The 19,613-nt window shown below is 38.9% G+C and overlaps 1 protein-coding gene across 2 annotated transcripts in view; it reads left to right on the forward strand.

Annotated features, from left to right (window-relative positions):
- UNC13C (unc-13 homolog C) overlaps nt 1–19,613 on the forward strand; it is a 598,728-nt gene that overhangs the window by 472,608 nt on the left and 106,507 nt on the right. The gene's annotated exons all lie outside the window — the stretch shown is intronic.

The following is a 19,613-nucleotide window of genomic DNA, read 5'->3' on the forward strand; positions in this document are numbered from 1 at the left end:
GTGCTCGCACACAGGCTTTTTGGTGGCGGCAGCAGCAGCCTTAGCGTCTCATGCCTGTCTCTGGGGTCCGTGCTTTTAGCCGCGGCTCGTGCCCTTCTCTGGAGTTCCTTTAAACAGCGCTCTTAAACCCCTCTCTTCGCGCACCAGGAAACAAAGAGGGAAGAAAAAGTCTCTTGCCTCTTCGGCAGCTCCAGACCTTTTCCCAGACTCCCTCCTGGCTAGCCGTGATGCACTAACCGCTTCAGGCTGTGTTCACGCCGCCAACTCCTGTCTCCCTGCGGTCCGACCAAAGCCTGAGCCTCAGCTCGCAGCCCCGCCCGCCCCGGCGGGTGGGCAGACAAGCCTCTCGGGCTGGTGAGTGCTGGTCGGCACTGATCCTCTGTGCGGGAATCTACCCGCTTTTCCCTCCGCACCCCTGTTGCTGTGCTCTCCTCCGCGGCTCTGAAGCTCCCCGCTGCGCCTCCCGCAGTCTCCGCCTGCGAAGGGGCTTCCTAGTGTGTGGAAACCTTTCCTCCTTCACAGCTGCCTCCCACTAGTGCAGGTGCCGTCCCTATTCTTTTGTCTCTGTTTTTTCTTTTTTTTCTTTTGCCCTACCCAGGTACGTGGGGAGTTTCTTGCCTTTTGGGAGGTCCGAGGTCTTCTGCCAGCATTCAGTAGGTGTTCTGCAGGAGTTGTTCCACGTGTAGATGTATTTCTGGTGTATCTGTGGGGAGGAAGGTGATCTCCGCGTCTTACTCTTCTACCATCTTCCCAGCACCCCCCTGGGTGCCCGTATTTTACCACTATGTTTCAGCTTGTTGGCCAGCTCTCTTTTTAAAAATAATTTCACGTGTCATCCCATTTTTTTATTATTATTTTTTAAACATCATTATTGGAGTATAATTGCTTTACAAAGGTGTATTAGTTTCTGCTTTATAACAAAGTGAATCAGCTATACATATATCCCCATATCTCGCCCCTCTTGTGTCTCCCTCCTACCCTCGCTATCCTGCCCCTCTAGGTGGTCACAAAGCACCAAGCTGATCTCCCTGTGCTCTGTGGCTTCTTCCCACTAGCTATCTATTTTACATTTGGTAGTGTATATATGTCCATGCCACTCTCTGACTTCGTCAAGCTTACCCTTCCCCTTCCCCGTGTCCTCAAGTCCATTCTCTACATCTGTGTCTTTATTCCTGTCTTACCCCTAGGTTCTTCATAACCTTTTTTTTTTTTAGATTCCATATATATGTATTAGCATATGGTATTTGTTTTTCTCTTTCTGACTTACTTCACGCTGTATGACAGACTCTAGGTCCATCCACCCCACTACAAATAACTCAATTTCCTTTCCTTTAGTGGCTGAGTAATATTCCATTGTATATATGTGCCACATCTTTATTGATTCATCTGTCAATGGGCACTTAGGTTGCTTCCATGTCCTGGCTATTGTAAATAGAGCTGCAATGAACATTGTGGTACATGACTCCTTTTGAATTATGGTTTTCTCAGGGTATATGTGCAGTAGTGGGATTGCTGGGTTGTATGGTCGTTCTATTTTTTTAAGGAGCCTCCATACTGTTCTCCATAGTGGCTGTATCAATTTACATTCCCACCCACAGTGCAAGAGGGTTCCCTTTTCTCCACACCTTCTCCAGCATTTATTGTTTGTAGATTTTTTGGTGATGGCCATTCTGACTGTTATGAAGTGATACCTCATTTTAGTTTTGATTTGCATTTCTCTAATGATTAGTGATGTTGAGCATTCTTTTATGTGTTTGTTGGCACTCTGTATATCTTCTTTGGAGAAATGTCTATTTAGGTCTTCTGCCCATTTTTGGATTGGGTTGTTTGTTTTTTTGTTATTGAGCTGCATGAGCTGCTTGTAAATTTTGGAGATTAATCCTTTGTCAGTTGCTTCATTAGCAAATATTTTCTCCCATTCTGAGGGTTGTCTTTTCGTCTTGTTTATGTTTTCCTTTGCTGTGGAAAAGCTTTTAAGTTTCATTAGGTCTCATTTGTTTATTTTTGTTTTTATTTCCATTTCTCTAGGAGATGGGTCAAAAAGGATCTTGATGTGATTTATGTCATAGAGTGTTCTGCCTATATTTTCCTCTAAGAGTTTGATAGTGTCTGGCCTTACATTTAGGTCTTTAATCCATTTTGTGTTTATTTTTGTGTATGGTGTTAGGGAGTGTTCTAATTTCATTCTTTTACATGTAGCTGTCCAGTTTTCCCAGCACCACTTATTGAAGAGGCTGTCTTTTCTCCATTTTATATTCTTGCCTCCTTTATCAAAAATAAGGTGACCATACGTGTGTGGGTTTATCTCTGGGCTTTCTATCCTGTTCCATTGATCTATATTTCTGTTTTTGTGCCAGTACCATACGTCTTGATTACTGTAGCTTTGTAGTATAGTCTGAAGTCTGTCTCGTCCCATTTTTTTCCTTATAACTATCCATCTGTAGTTTCCTAGCACCAGATTATGTGGTCCTGACTTCATACCGCTTCCTGAATTTTCAAGGTCTATGTCTCAGACAAATCATGCAGAATTCTTCCAAGCTAATATAAAATGGTATGCCCTTCCTTCTGAGTATTATGGAAGAGCAGTTTCACACTCTGGCTTGCCTGTAAAACATTTCACAGATATAGGAGTCTGTGTCGTAGATGAAGATTATAGAGGAAATGTTGGTGTTGTACTGTTTAATTTTGGCAAAGAAACATGTGATGTCAAAAGGGTGATTGAATTGCACAGCTCATTTGTGAACAGGTTTCTTATCCAGAAACAGGAAGTTCAAGTTTTGGATGATGCTGAAAGGGGTTCAAGAGTTTTTGGTTCCACTGGATATAGCCAGTCTTATTCAAAACCCACCAATCTAGATTTGTGGGTTGTAGATCTACACCAGAATTCTAAGCAGATATATCAGAGTGTATGGCTGTGAAGTATGTCTGACCTCACATCACTTCTGGTTTACTTTACCAGGGAGCCTTGTTTCATTCTGGGATTCTGCTGAGATACTAGTTTTAATTTTGAGTTGGACTGCCAGCTACAAGTATAATGCTGCTTCTACCATCAGTTTCATTGGTCATGGAGTAAGGCAGTATTTTCCTAATTTTGCTTGGCTTTTTTTTCCTAGTGTTTTGCTAAGGCTTAGTTACCAGAAATGTTTCATGAAAGAAACTTCCATATCTTCTTTCCTACCCTACAAAAATTAATGATATTTTTTCCTTCATTGTCATTGATTCTTAAGAAAGTTGACTACAGTAATCGATCATTATGGCTAATCTTTTCTCTTGTTTGCTGATTTCCTTCTCTGGAAGATTCACATTGGTCCCAATTACTTTTTGCTAACATATTATTATGTATAGTCGTTTATTTTTTCATTTTATTTTATTACTCCAGGCTTTATTACCTTGTAAGTACAATACCTTACTTTGGCAGCCAGAACTTTACATAATATCTCACCTCCAAAGATGTGCTGATATTACAAAACCTTTATAGAGCTGCTCTAAAATGGAAAATTGTAATTCTTATTTTCTCTCTCTCCCCCTCTCTCTCTTCTCCCCTCCCCGCCCTCGCCTTTCTCTTTTTGCTTCTAGTTACATGGATTAGCATTCTCAGTGTATGAAAAAGAGCCCATGATCTCCATCTGTCTATTGTTAATATACATTTATGCTTACCTTTGATAGATGTTTATATGTGTATATTATCTGTAAAAGTCTTATACATATTTATTTTTACAATCAAAATTTCTGAGTGATAGGGTTTGGGGTTTGTGAGCACATAGTATCTTACAAACCATCGTGTGCATTGACCCCCTAATGCCAACTCTTTATTTGGTATTCTTTCCAAACCTTCCATATCATCACCTCTTAGAGATAGAGCAGCCTGTCACTTAGAGGGATGTTTAAGAGAGCCCTACAGAATTGAACTACCAACTCTAGGACAACGCAGAGTGTTTATGCAATAAAATGATGTCACAGATTAAGAACTGGAAAATGACAGTGTGATGATTGATGGCAGCAAATTTGCTTTTGACATGAGAATGGATTGAGTGTATGTCACCCCTATCCTGTAAATTGATACATAATTGTAGATAAAATCCCATGCATACAATAACTTTCAGAAGAAGATATATTATTTTAAAATAAATGCTGGTAAACACCATCTAAAGGCAAATAGGAATAGTCTTCTAAGTTGCCAAGTTTTTCCTTGTACTATTTTAATGAAATTTTTATTCTGGTAGTAAAATATTCTTCTCATTGAAATTCAAAGCTTAATTTTTTAATATCTTTATTGGAGTATAATTGCTTTACAATGTTGCATTAGTTTCTGCTGTACAACAAAGTGAATCAGCTATATGTATACATATATCCCCATATCCCTTCCCTCTTGAGCCTCCCTCCTACACTCCCTATCCCACCCCTCTAGGTCATCACAAAGCATTGAGCTGATCTCTCTATGGTATGCAGCAGCTTCCCACTAGCCATCTGTTTTACATTTGGTAGTGTATATATGTCATTGATAGTCTATCACTTCATTCCAGCTTCCCCTTCAACCCGTGTCCTCAAGTCTGTTCCCTATGTCTGCATCTTTATTCCTGCCCTACCGCTAGGTTCATCATTACCGTTTTTTTTAGATTCCATATATGTGCATTAGCATATGGTATTTGTTTTTCTCTTTCTCATTTACTTCACTCTGTATGACAGTCTCTAGGTCCACTCATCTCATTACAAATAACTCAGTTTTGTGCCTTTTTATGGCTGAGTAATATTCCATTGTATATATGTGCCACATCTTCTTTATCCATTCATCTGTCAGTGGACACTTAGGTTGCTTCCATGTCCTGGCTATTGTAAATAGTGCTGCCATGAACATTGTGGTGCATGACTCTTTTTGAATTATGGTTTTCTCAGGATATATGCCCAGTAGTGGGATTGCTGGGTCATATGGAAATTCTATTTTTCATTTTTTAAGGAACCTCCATAGTGGCTATATCAATTTACATTCCCACCATCAGTGTAGGAGGGTTCCCTTTTCTCCACACCGTCTCCAGCATTTATTTTTTGTAGATTCTTTGATGATGGCCATTCTGACTGGTGTGAGGTGATATCTCATTGTAGTTTTGATTTGCATTTCTCTAATGATTAGTGATGTTGAGCATCCTTTCATGTGTTTGTTGGCCATCTGTGTATCTTCTTTGGAGGAATGTCTGTTTAGGTCTTCTGCCCATTTTTGATTGGGTTGTTTGTTTTTTTGATATTGAGCTGCATGAGGTGCTTGTATACTTTAGAACTTAATCCTTTGTCAGGATTCATTTGCAAATATTTTCTCCCATTCTGAGGGTTTTCTTTCATCAAATATTAAATTTTGTAGAAAATTATTATACTGCAGTTCAGAAAATTAATTAAATGTTTTATCTTGTAAATGTAATGAGCAAGTTAAATATTTGTTGCCAAAATTTAAAATGTAGGAGAACTGATGGCTAAATAAATTTTGTTGTTCACATCATATGAGATAAATGCAGTTTTGTGACTGGTCTACAACTAAGCAGAAGATACTTCGTGAGAATTAAAGATAATTTGAAGTATATCTTTGAATTTGATATTATAATATCTTAAATCAATATTTGGTATGTGGTGGTTAAGATACAATTGTAGTTTATTTGAAATATCTCCTTATAATGTATCATTACACATTATGGGAGGAATACATGAAGACATGAGGAAAACAGGCATATAGATTTTGGAACATAACAGCTCACTTTATATAAAATCATCCAAGTGGTGATAACTACTCAGAATATAGCTGAGAGACTACAAGTATGAAAAGAGGCTGACAGGAAGGTTAACTGTAATATTAGTCTACCTGGAAAATGTATTACTTCTATGATAATTCCTCTCTCAGAGCCTATATACTATTTTCTTAACATGAAACTTCTTAAGTTCTTAAGTCTGATTCACTGATTTCCTACATGATGGTGGATCAATTCACAGTGGGGTCTGCTAAAGGTTCTTACATTGATACAGTTCCATAAAGCAAGGGGACAGCCTGACTACATATGTATATGTGTGTGTGTGTGTGTGGGTGGGTGAAACAGGAAATTAGAAAGCAAAATAATTTGGAGGTTAATTAATAAGCGCATCTTAACCTTTCAAAAACCTTTGTGTGATGCAACAGAACATAACCCCACATAGCCAAACTCCATAACAAATGATTTAACACAGGGCCAGCTTATTTATTTCTTACTTGTACAAGTCAAAGAAGGTATTTCTGATTGGGTGGCTCTCCTCTGAGAAGTGGCTCAAGGATCCAGACTTCAACCCTCTAGCAGCTCTGTGATCCCCTTGAACCTTGGAATCCTTGGCTGGATCTTCTGCATCTGGCCACAAATGAGGGAAAGGCAAGCACAGCAGATTTCACAGGAGGTGTTTTAGGGCAAGGCTGAAAATAGCATATATTATCTTTGGCCCACAAGTCAGTCATAGCCCAACCTATTGCAAGGAAGGTTGGGAAATGTAGTCTGGTTGTATGACTGGGAGGTAAAGGACTTAGTGTGATAATCATCTAATTAGTTAAACCTGCCACAGATACTGAGTTTCTTGATGATCACCACAAGTCACTGCTGAAAAAAGTTAAATTCTACTTAATACTTTCTACTTAAGGACAAAACAGGTGCACCTTATTATATAGGCGGGTACCATTTCCATTATCAATTGCATTTTTCTTCAGATCAAACCTACCTCACAAACTAACTCAGTAAGCTGAAAACCTCTTGCTATGTCAGCTGAAGTGCATAGTGCATGCAAAGATGTCAGTTAGTATGGTTGAATTGGCAAAATGTAACAACAGTTGGTACTGGTCTCTTGTTCCTGTCCACAGAGCTGTAAATATTAGTTGATGGTGCATGAGAGACATGCAGCATAAAAGAACAGAAACTAATTCCTATGAGTGTGAAAGCAATTCCTTTCTTTTTTTAACATCTTTATTGGAATATAATTGCTTTACAGTGGTGTATTAGTTTCTGCTTTATAACAGAGTGAATCAGCTATACATATACATATATCACCATATCTCCTCCCTCTTGCGTCTCTCTCCCACCCTCCCTATCCCACTCCTCTAGGTGGTCACAAAACACTGAGCAGATCTCCCTGTGCTATACGGCTGCTTCCCACAACCTATCTGTTTTACATTTGGTACTATAAATAAGCCCATGCCACTCTCTCACTTCGTCCCGGGTTACCCTTCCCCCTCCCCGTGTCCTCAAGTCCATTCTCTACATCTGTGTCTTTATTCCTGTTCTGCCCCTAGGTTCTTCATGACTTTTTTTTTTTTTTTTACATTCCATATATATGTGTTAGCATACAGAATCTGTTTTTCTCTTTCAGACTTACTTCACTCTGTATGACACACTCGAGGTCCACCTCACTACAAATAACTCAATTTCGTTTCTTTTTATGGCTGAGTAATATTCCATTGTATATATGTGCCATATCTTCTTTATCCATTCATCTGTCGATGGACACTTAGATTGCTTCCATGTCCCGGGTATTGTAAATAGCGCTGCAGTGAACATTGTGGTACATGACTCTTTTTGAATTATGGTTTTCTCAAGGTATATGCCCAGTAGTGGGATTCCTGGGTTGTATGGTAGTTCTATTTTTAGTTTTTCAAGGAACCTCCATACTGATCTCCATAGTGGCTGTATCAATTTACATTCCCACCAACAGTGCAAGAGGGTTCCCTTTTCTCCACACCCTCTCTAGCATTAACGTTTTGTAGATTTTTTTCTGTGGAGAAATATCTGTTTAGGTCTTCTACCCATGTTTGGATTGGGTTGTCTGTTTTTTTGATATTGAGCTGCATGAGCTGCTTGTAAATTTGGACATTAATTCTTTGTCAGTTGCCTGTTTTGCAAATATTTTCTCCCATTCTGAGGGTTGTCTTCATCTTATTTATGGTTTCCTCTGATGAGCAAAAGCTTTTAACTTTCATTAGGTCCTATTTGTTTATTTTTGTTTTTATTTCGATTTCTCTAGGAGATGGGTCAAAAAGGATCTTGCTGTGATTTATGTCAGAGTGTTCTGCCTCTGTTTTCCTCTAAGAATTTTATACTGTCTGGCCTTAGATTTAGGTCTTTAATCCATTTTGAGTTTATTTCTGTGTACACTGTTAGGAAGTGTTCTAATTTCATTCTTTTACATGTAGCTCTCCAGTTTTATCAGCACCACTTATTGAAGAGGCTGTCTTTTCTCGATTGTATATTCTTGCCTCCTTTATCAAAGATAAGCTGAACATATGTGCATGGACTTATCTCTGGGCTTTCTATCCTGTTCCATTGATCTATATTTCTCATTCTGTGCCAGTACCATACTGTCTTCATTACTGTAGCTTTGTAGTATAGTCTGAAGTCCAGGAGGCTGATTTTTCCAACTCCGTTTTTCTTTCTTAAGATTGCTTTGGCTATTTGGGGTCTTTTGTGTTTCTATACAAATTGTGAAGTTTTTTGGTCTAGTTCTGTGAAAAATGCCATTGGTAATTTGATAGGTGTTGCATTGAATCTGTAAATGGCTTTGGGTTGTATAGTCATTTTCACAGTGTTGATCCTTCTAATCCAGGGACATGGTATATCTCTCCATCTGTTTGTATCATCTTTAATTTCTCTCATCAGTGTCTTATAATTTTCTACGTACAGATGTTTTGTCTCCTTAGGTAGGTTTATTCCTAGGTATTTTATTCTTTTTCTTGCAATGGTAAATGGGAGTGTTTCCTTAATTCCTCTTTCAGATTTTTCATCATTAGTGTATAGGAATGCAAGAGATTTGTGTGCATCAATTTTGTATCCTGCTGCTTTACCAAATTCATTAATTAGCTTTAGTAGTTTTCTGGTAGAGTCTTTAGTATTTTCTATGTATAGTGTCATGTCATCTGCCAACAGTGACAGATTTACATCTTCTTTTCCAATTTGGATTACTTTTATTTCTTTCTCTTCTCTGATTGACATGGCTAAAACTTCCAAAAACTATGTTGAATAATAGTAATGAGAGTAGGCAACCTTGTCTTCTTCCTGATCTTAGTGGAAACGGTTACAGTTTTTCACCATTGAGAATGATGTTGGCTGTGGGTTTGTCATATATGGCGTTTATTATGTTGAGGTAAGTTATCTCAATGCCTCCTTTCTGGAGGGTTTTTATCATAAATGGTTGTTGAATTTTGTCAAAAGCTTTTTCTGAACATATTGAGATGATCATACAGTTTTTATTCTTCTGTATGTTAATATGGTATATCACATTGACTGATTTGGGTATATTGAAGAATCCTTGCATTCCTGGGGTAAACCCCGCTTGATCATGGTATATGATCCTTTAATGTGCTGTTGGATTCTGTTTGCCAGTATTTTGTTGAGGATTTTTGCATCTGTACTCATCAGTGATATTGACCTGCAGTTTTCTTTGTGTGTGACATCTTTTTCTGGCCTCGTAGAAAGAGTTTGGGAGTGTTCCTCTGTCTGCTATATTTTAGAAGAGTTTGAGAAGGATGGGTGTTAGCTCTTCTCTAAATGTTTTGGTAGAATTCACCTGTGAAGCTATCTGGTCCTGGGCTTTTGTTTGTTGGAAGATTTCTAATAACAGTCTCAAATCAGTGCTTGTGATTTGTCTGGTTATATTTTCTATTTCTTCCTGTTTCAGTCTCAGAAGGTTGTGCTTTTCTAAGAATTTGTCCGTTTTTTCCAGGTTGTCCTTTTTATTGGCATATGGTTGCTTGTAGTAATCTCTCATGATTGTTTGTATTTCCGAAGTGTCAGTTGTTACTTCGCCTCTTTCATTTCTAATTCTATTTATGTGTCTTCTCCATTTTTTTCTTGATGAGTCTAGCAAATGGTTTATCCATTTTGTTTATCATCTCAAAGAACCAGCTTTTAGTTTTATTGATCTTTGCTATTGTTTCCTTTATTTCTTTTTCATTTATTTCTGCTCTGATCTTTGTGATTTCTTTCCTTCTGCTAACTTTGGGGTTTTTCTGTTCTTCTTTCTCTACTTGCTTTAGGTGTAAGATTAGGTTGTTTTTTTGAGATGTTTCTTAAGGTAGGATTGTATTGCTCTAAACTTCTCTCTTAGAACTGCTTTTGCTACATCCCATAGGCTTTCAGTCTTCGTATTTTCATTGTCATTTGTTTCTAGGTAATTTTTGATTTCCTCTTTGATTTCTTCAGTGATCTCTTTGTTATTAAGTAGTGTATTGTTTAGCCTCCATGTGTTTGTATTTTTTACAGATTATTTTCCTGTAATTGCTATCTATTCTCATAGCGCTGTGGTCTGAAAAGATACTTGATACCATTTCAATTTTCTTAAATTTACCAAGGCTTGATTTGTGACCCAAGATATGATCTGTCCAGGAGAATGTTCCATGAGCACTTGAGAAGTAAGTGTGTTCTGTTGTTTTTTTTTGTTTTTTGTTTTTGTTTTTTTTTGTCTGCATTGGGTCTTCATTGCTGTGTGTAGGCTTTCTCTTGTTGCAGCTACTGGGGGCTACTCTTCACTGCGATGCACAGGCTTCTTATTGTGGTGCCTTCTCTTATTGCAGAGCACGGACTTTAGGCATGCAGGCTTTAGTAGTTGTGGCACATGGGCTGAGTGGTTGTGGCATGCCGACTCTAGAGTGCAGGCTCAGTAGTTATGGTTTACAGGTTTAGTTGCTCTACGGCATGTGGGATCTTCCTGGACCGGGGCTCGCACCCGTGTGCCCTGCATTGGCAGGCGGATTCTTAACCACTTCACCACCAGGGAAGCCCACGTTCTGTTGTTTTTGGATGGAATGTCCTATAAATATCAATTAAGTCCATCTTGTTTAATGTATCATTTAACGCTTGTGTTTCCTTATTTATTTTCATTTTGCATGATCTGTCCATTGGTGAAAGTGGGGTGTTAAAGTCCCTTACTATGATTGTGTTACTGTCAATTTCCCCTTTTATGGCTGTTAGAATTTGCCTTATGTATTGAGTTGCTCCTGTGTTAGGTGCATAAATATTTACAATTGTTATATCTTCTTCTTGGATTGATCCCTTGATCATTATGTAGTGTCCTTCTTTGTCTCTTGTAATAGTCTTTATTTTAAAGTCTATTTTGTCTGATATGAGAATTGCTACTACAGCTTTCTTTTGATTTCCATTTGCATGGAATGTCTTTTTCCACCCCCTCACTTTCAGTCTATATGTGTCCCTAGGTCTGAAGTGTGTGGCTTTAGACTGCATATATATGGGTCTTGTTTTTGTATCCATTCAGCAAGTCTATGTCTTTTAGCATTTAATCCATTTACATGTAAGGTAATTATCAATATGTATGCCCCTATTTCCATTTCCTTAATTGTTTTAGGTTTCTTATTGTAGGTCATTTCCTTCTCTTGTATTTCCTGCCTAGAGAAGTTCCTTTAGCTTTGTTGTAAAGCTGGTTTGGTGATACTAAATTGTCTTAACTTTTGCATGTCTGTAAAGGTTTTAATTTCTCCATCGAATCTGAATGAGATCCTTGCTGGGTAGAGTAATCTTGGTTGTAGGTTTCCCTTTCATCACTTTAAATATGTCCTGCCACTCCCTTCTGGCTTGCAGACTTTCTGCTGAAAGGTCAGCTGTTAACCTTATGGAGATTCCCTTGTATGTTGTTTGTTGTTTTTCCCTTGCTGCTTTTAATATTTTTTCTTTCTACTTAATTTTTGATAGTTTGTTTAATATGTGTCTTGGTGTGTTTCTCCTTGGATTTATCCTGTATGGGACTCTCTGCACTTCCTGGACTTGATTGACTATTTCCTTTCCCATATTAGGGAAGTTTTCAACTATAATCTCTTCAAATATTTTCTCAGTCCCTTTCTTTATCTCTTCTTCCTCTGGGACCCCTATAATTCTGATGTTCCTGCGTTTAACGTTGTCTCAGAAGTCTCTAAGACTGTCCTCAATTCTTATTCTTTTTTCTGCTTGCAGTAGTTATTTCCTCTATTCTGTCCTTCAGGTCAATTATCTGCTCTTCTGCCTGTTATTATGCTATTGATTCCTTCTAGAGAATTTTTCATTTCATTTATTGTGTTGTTTATCTTTTTTTGTTTGCTCTTTAGTTCTCCTAGGTCCTTGTTAAACGTTTCTTGAATTTCCTCCATTCTATTTCCAAGATTTGGATCATGTTTACTATCATTATTCTGAATTCTTTTTCAGGTAGACTGCCTGTTTCCTCTTCATTTGTTAGGTCTGGTGAGTTTTTATCTTGCTCCTTCATCTGCTGTGTGTTTCTCTGTCTTCTCATTTTGCTTGACTTACTGTGTTTGGGGTCTCCTTTTCACAGGCTGCAGGTTCATAGTTCCCGTTCTTCTTGGTGTCTGCCCCCAGTACCTAAGCTTGTTTCAGTAGGTTGTGTAGGCTTCCTGATGGAGAGGACTGGTGCCTGTGTTCTGGTGAATGAGGCTGGATCTTGTCTTTCTGGTGGGCAGGTCTGTGTCCGGTAGTGTGTCTTGGGGTGTCTGTGACCTTATTATGATTTTAGGCAGCCTCTCTGCTAATGGGTCGGGTGTGTTCCTGTCTTTTTAGTTTTTCGGCATGGTGGACACCACTGTAGCCTGCTGGTCGTTGACTGGAGCTGGGTCTTGGCGTTGAGATGGAGATCTCTGGGAGAGCTTTCACCATTTGATATTACATGGAGCCAGGATGTCTCTAGTGGACGAATGTCCTGAACTTGCTTCTCCCACCTCAGAGGCACGTGTCCTGACACCCACCTTGAGCACCAAGACCCTGTCAGCCAGTCAGCTCAGATGAAAAGGGAGAAAAAAAGAAATAAAAAAATAAAATAAAATAAAGTAAATTTATTAAAATAAAAAATAATTATTAAAAAGTAATAAAAAAGGAAAAAAAAGGAAGAAAGACAGAAGAGAGCAACCAAACCAAAAAACAAATCCACCAATGATAACAAGTGCTAAAAACTATACTAAAAAAAAAAAAACAACCCGACAGAAGCCTCAGCCAAATGGTAAAAGCAAAGCTATACAGACAAAATCACACAAAGAAACATACACATACACACTCACAAAAAGAGAGAGAAAAAAAAATATATATATATATATACACACACACACACACACACACATATCATTGCTTCCAAAGTCCACCACCTCAATTTTGGGATGATTTGTTGTGTATTCAGGTTTTGCAAGATGCAGGGTATATCAAGTTGATTTTGTAGATTTAATCCACTCCACCTGAGGCTGCTGGGAGAAATTTCCCTTTCTCTTCTTTGTTCGCACTGTTCCTGGGGTTCTGCTTTGGATTTGGCTCACCTCTGTGTGTATGTTGTCTGAGGGCATCTGTACTTTGCTCAGACAGGACAGATTTAAAGTAGCAGCTGATAAGGGGTCACTGGCTTGCTCAAGCCGGTGACAGGGTGGGGGGTGGGGAGAGGTATGGAATACGGAGAGCGACTGCTGTGGCAGAGGCTGGCATGAAGTTGCAACAGCCTGAGGCATGCTGTCTGTTCCCGCCCCGGGGAAGTTGTCCTTGGATCACGGGACCCTGGCAGTGGCAGGCTACACAGGCTCCTGGGCGGGGAGGTGTGAAGAGTGACCTGTCCTTGCACACAGGCTTTTTGGTGGCTGCAGCAGCAGCCTTAGCATCGCATACCCGTCTTTGGGGTCTGTGCTGATAGCCGCCGCTCACAGCTGTCTCTGGAGCTCGTTTAGGCGGTGCTCTGAATCCTCTCTCCTCATGCACCCTGAAACAATGGCCTCTTGCCTCTTAGGCAGGTCCACACTTTTTCCCGGACTCCCTCCCGGCTAGCTCTGGTGCACTAGACCCTTCAGGCTGTGTTCAAGCAGCCAACCCCAGTCCTCTCCTTGGGATCTGACCTCCAAAGAAGCCTGAGCCTCAGCTCCCAGCCTCCACCCACCCCAGCGGGTGAGCAGAGAAGCCTCTCGGGCTGGTGAGTGCTGGTCAGCACCAATCCCCTGTGCGGGAATCTCTCCACTTTGCTCTCTGCACCCCTGTGGCTGCGCTCTCCTCCATGGCTATGAAGCTTCCCCACCACCACCCACGTCTCTGCCTGCGAAGGGGCTTCTTAGTATGTGGAAACCTTTCCTCCTTCACGGCTCCCTCCCAGAGATGCAGGTCCCTTCCCTATTCTTTTGTCTCTGTTTTTTCTTTTTTCTTTTGCCCTGCCCAGGTATGTGGGGAGTTTCTTGACTTTTAGGAGGTCTGAGGTCTTCTGCCAGCGTTCAGTAGGTGTTCTGTAGGAGTTGTTCCACATGTAGATGTATTTCTGATGTATTTGTCAGGCGGAAGGTGATCTCCACGTCTTACTCTTCGGCCATCTTGAAGGTCTTCCCCTCGAAAGCTATTCTTTAAGGAGAAAACTATTAGTAATTCTTATAAGGTTTGTTTTTTAGCAGAGGGGGGTACTAAAACCCTGATAATTTGAGTTATCATATCACATACATTCTTAGGAACTAGAAAAGATGGTCTCCAGACTAGACCAAAACAAGATTTCATCTGTTTAAAAGATAATTGGTCTCCTTCTTTTCTCCTTTCGTGTGTTTGTTCTCAGTAGAAGGGACATGGTAGGTGGGGAAGAAGAGTTGGGGGGCCTACCTACAGTGTGGCTACAGAATATTAGACAAATAGAAGTGTTCCTTTCCTGGAAATGTGGGAACATCAGGAATGAGGGGAATGTAGGAGGGCAGAGATCTTGCAGAGTCCAGGAGAGTGGGTTTGGGGAGGGCTGTAAGCTCTGAGCAGAGTGCCCAAATAGGGAAGAAGGCAAGACTGCTGCATTTATGGAGAAGTGAAGTGTAAATGGTTAAGCAAATAAGCTGCAGGTCTTGTCTAGAAATCTGACTGGGGACTGCCCACAGCTGGCTTTTACCTACTCTCCAAAGTACAGAGGCGACTTCATTGTAAGGGGCAGAGATTGGCAAACGTTTTCCTTTTATGACACAACATAGGGTTCACCCAAACTTGCTACCAGAACATGAGTAGAAAGAAGAAAAATCCCAAAGCCTTAATTGGAACCATAGTTATAAAATTTTGCAAAGGAGACACACATATATTAAATAGCATTTCTTATATGAAGTTTTGTCTTATATAATATGTATCGTCTGGCTCAAATTCCTCTTTGTGCACTGAACTACTAACAGCAAATAATTTCTGTATTTAATTGTTCACCTAAAGCGTAAAATTGGGCTAAAGTCATCTCCTCCAAGAGACCACATCCTCCTGTACATATCAAATCATGGCACTTGCCATGCTATATTAAATTCCCTGTTACATGTCACCCTTCTTCCCTAAGCTCTCTGTGCATATGGGTCCTTCATCTTTACGTCTCTAGTGCCTCCCATGTGACCTGGCACAAGCTACACACTCAGTAAACATTTTTGTTATTAGATGGAACTGGGTTACCCTTCCCTTCAGGATTCTGATAATGTGCAAAAGCTCTTAGAAAAGGTAATACATCTCCAGGCTCTCACCTCTAACACTTGCAAAGACAAGAGCATAAATGGAGGTCCACATAGCATAGACCTAAATATTTATCATTTCTAAATCAAGCTAATATACTTTTAAATGAAATGTGCTCTATCGTCTTACCTCAAAAAGTCAACTTACTTTTGAGCTTCCCTGATGGTGCAGTGGTTAAGAATCCGCCTGCCAATGCAGGGGACACAGGTTCGAGCCCTGGTCTGGGAAGATCCCACATGCCGCGGAGCAGCTAAACCTGTGCACCACAACTACTGAGCCTCCACTCTAGAACCCACGAGCCACAACTACTGAGCCCGCGCGCCTAGAGCCTGTGTTCTGCAACAAGAGAAGGCACTACAATGAGAAGTCCGCACACCGCAATGAAGAGTAGCCCCCACTAGCCACAACTAGAGAAAGCCCATATGCAGCAATGAAGACCCTATGCGGCCAAATATAAATTTTTTTAAAAAAAGAAAAAAACTTACTTTCGTATTGATACAATAAAAAAAATTGGACCAGTTATTTTTTAATATGCTCAAAGTTGGCAAAATATCAGAGATAACAATTGAATTATCAATATGCATATTTTGGTGTCCTAAGAGGCAGTGTTTGTGTTTTCCAGTGAAGATACAAATAAGTCAGAAATTATATTTTTCTTTTAGAAATGTATATTTTCACCTTCATTTCAGCAAAATGATTAATTATGCCATTATAATAAAATATTTCAAATATTTTGTGTTCTATTCACAGTGGCACCAAATAATACATTTCCCAAGTCACATGATGTCTGTTGTCTTTAATTTTTTCCTGTTTTAAAATATTTAAACATATCTTTGAACTTTTAAAAATTTCTTTTCAGCCTTTTTTCTCTTCTCTGAGGTTACATGTTTTCTATCCAATCTCAGTTTACATGCACTCTTTTTTTTAAAATTGAGATATAGTTGATTTACAGTATTATATTAGTCTCAGGTGTACAACACAGTGATTCAAAACTTTTACAGATTATATTCCATTTATAGTTTTTATAAAATATTGGCTATATTCCCTGTGCTATATAATACATTCTGTGGCTTATTAATTTTATATATAGTAGTTTGTACTTCTTAATCCCCTACCCCTATCTTGCCCCTCCACCTTCCATCTTCCCACTGGTAACCACTAGTTTTCTCTTCCTGTGAGTCTGTTGCTTCTTTGTTGTATTCATTCATTTGTTTTATTTTTTAGATTTCACCTATAAGTGATAACATATGGTATTTATCTTTCTCCTTCAGACTTATTTCCCTAAGCGTAATATGTTCCAGGTCCACGTTCTTGCAGATGGCAAGATTTCATTCTTTTTTATGGCTGAGTAATATTCCAGTGTGTGTGTGTGTGTGTGTGTGTGTGTGTGTGTGTGTGTGTGTGTGTGTACACCACATCTTCATTATCCATTCGTCTGTTGATGAGCACTTAGGTTGTTGGCATATCTTGACAATTGTAATAATGTTGTTGTGAAAACTGGTCTGCATGTATCTTTTCAAATTACTGTTTTCATTTTCTTTGAATATATACCCAGGAGTGGAATTGCTGGATCATATAGTAGTTTGATTTGTAGTTTTTTGAGGAAACTCCATTCTGTTTCCACAGTAGCTGCACCAATTTACATTACCACAAACAATGTACTAGGGTTCCCTTTACTCCACATCCTTGACAACATTTGTAATTTATGACCTTTTTGAACATAGCCATTTTGACAGGTGCGAGGTGATACATCATCGTGGTTTTGATTTTCATTTATCTTATGATTAGTGATGTTGAGCATCTTTTCCTGTGCCTGTTGCCATCTCTGTCTTCTTTGGAAAATTGTCTATTCATGTCTTCTGCCTAATTTTTTTAATTAAAGTGTTTTGGGTTTTTTTCATGTTGAGTTGTTTATATATTTTGGATATTAACCCCTTATCAGTCATACCATTTGCAAATATTTTCTCCCATTCAGTAGGTTTTAGCATTTTTGTTGATGGTTTCCTTTGGTGTGCAAAAGCTTTTAAGTTTAATCAGGTCTCATTTTTAAAGTTTTGCTTTTGTTTCCTTTGGCTGTGAGACAGATCCAAAAAAATTATTACTATGATTTATGTCATAGAATGTTCTACGTATGTTTTCTTCTCGTTTTATGCTTTCCAGTCTTACATTTAGGTCTTTAATCCATTTTGAGTTTATTTTTATATATAGTGTGAGAAAATGTTCTAATTTCATTCTTTTACATGTAGCTCTCTAGTTTTCCCTTTACTGATCATTGTGGATATAGATGATTTTACTATTTTTGCTTTTTAACCTTCTTACTAGCTTTGTACATGGTTGATTTACTACCTTTACTGGATACTTGCCTTTACCAAGGAGATTTTTCTTTCTGTAATTTTCATGTTTTTTGTTGTGGCCTTTTCTTTTTCACTTATAGAAGGCCCTTTAACATTTCTTGTACAGCTGGTTCCGTGGTGCTGAACTCTTTTACCTTTTGCTTGCCTGTTAAACTTTTGACTTCTCCATTGAATCTAAATGAAAACCTTGCCTGATAGAGTATCCTTGGTTGTAGGTTTTTCTCTTTCAGCACTTTAGTTTCTGCTTAAAAGTCAGCTGATAGCCTTATGGGAGTTCTCTGGTTTCTTTTCCCTTACTGCTTTTAATATTCTCTCTTATATTCAATTTTTGCCATTTTAATTACAATGTGTCTTGGGGTGGTCCTCTTTGGGTAGATCCTGTTTGGGACTCTGTGTTTCCTGCACTTTGAGGTCTGCTTCCTTTTCTAGGTTAGGGAAGTTTTCAGCTATTATATCTTCACATATGTTCTCTGCCCCTTTCTCTCTCTTCTCCTTCTGGGACCTCTGTAATGTGAGTGTTAGAATATTTGATGTTATTCCAGAGATTTATTAAACTTTCCTCATTTCTTTTTATTCTTTTTTCTGTTCAGCTTTGGTGATTTCCACTGCTCTGCCTTCCAACTCACTGATCCGTTCCTCTGTATCATTTAACCTACTGTCGAATCCTAGCAGTGTATTTTTCATTTAGTTATTGTATTCTTCATCTCTGTTAAACAATTTTAACTTCTGGATTAAAGACCTAAATGTAAGACTGTAAAGCATAAAACTAGAAGAAAACATAGGTAGGACATTCTATGACATAAATCATAGTAATAATGATAACATTTATACACTAATAACTCTGTTCTTCCATTCTTCTCCTGAGTTCTTTGATCATCTTTACAATCATTACCTTGAACTCTTTCTCAGATAGACTGCCTATCTCCATTTCACTTAATTCTTTTTCTGGGGTTTTATCTTGTTCCTTTGTTTGGACCATGTTTCTCTGTCACCTCATTTTGTCTAATTTGCTGTTTTTATTTCTGTGTATCTGGTAGGTTGACTATGTTTCCTGACCTTGGAGAAGTGGCCTTTTGTAGGAGATGTCGTATGTGTCTCAGCAGCCCACTCCTCACTGGTCACCAGAGCTGTATGCTCTAGGGGTGCCCCTATGTGTGTGGATCCTTCTGTTGTGGAGGGTAGACTACTGGGGGCAGTCTGGTAGGCATGGCTGGCTCCCAGTCTGGTTGGTTGCCAGGCCCATCCTTGCACAGCGGCTGCCAGTCACCTAGTTCATAATTTTGTCTTGGAGTTTGGTCTATAGGTACTAGTATATTACTCTTGTTTCTGTGTATAGACGTATGTTTTTTCTGTGTCTCTGCCTCTTTCTTGGTTCTACAAATTGTCTTGAATTAATCATTGCTTAGATAATTTGAAAATGTTCGATTTGGGGTTGTGTTACCTCTTGTGTTTATTATTGGGATTTAAGTCCCTTTATAGTCAGGTTTGGAAAAGCAAGGATAACCTCAATTACCTTATAACAATCTAATTGCTTCAGTTAGTGTTTTCAGCCTGAAATGTTAACTAAAGGGCGTTCCTATTATAAATTAAAGCCCTTAGCTTGAAGGAGATTCACAGACCTCGACCAGAACTTCTCAGAGGACATTTTCAACCTACATATAGTTAGGGATATTTGGGGTTTGGTTGTACCCATACTTAGAGCCAGAATTGGCCAACATATTAATATTGAGCAGAGATAAATGTGTTCAGTAACATTATTTTTGTCTCTATTCCTCAGTACTATATTACTATATGTTCAGAT

This window comes from Lagenorhynchus albirostris, chromosome 1, assembly GCF_949774975.1.
Source record: "Lagenorhynchus albirostris chromosome 1, mLagAlb1.1, whole genome shotgun sequence".
NCBI classification, from domain to species: domain Eukaryota; kingdom Metazoa; phylum Chordata; class Mammalia; order Artiodactyla; family Delphinidae; genus Lagenorhynchus; species Lagenorhynchus albirostris.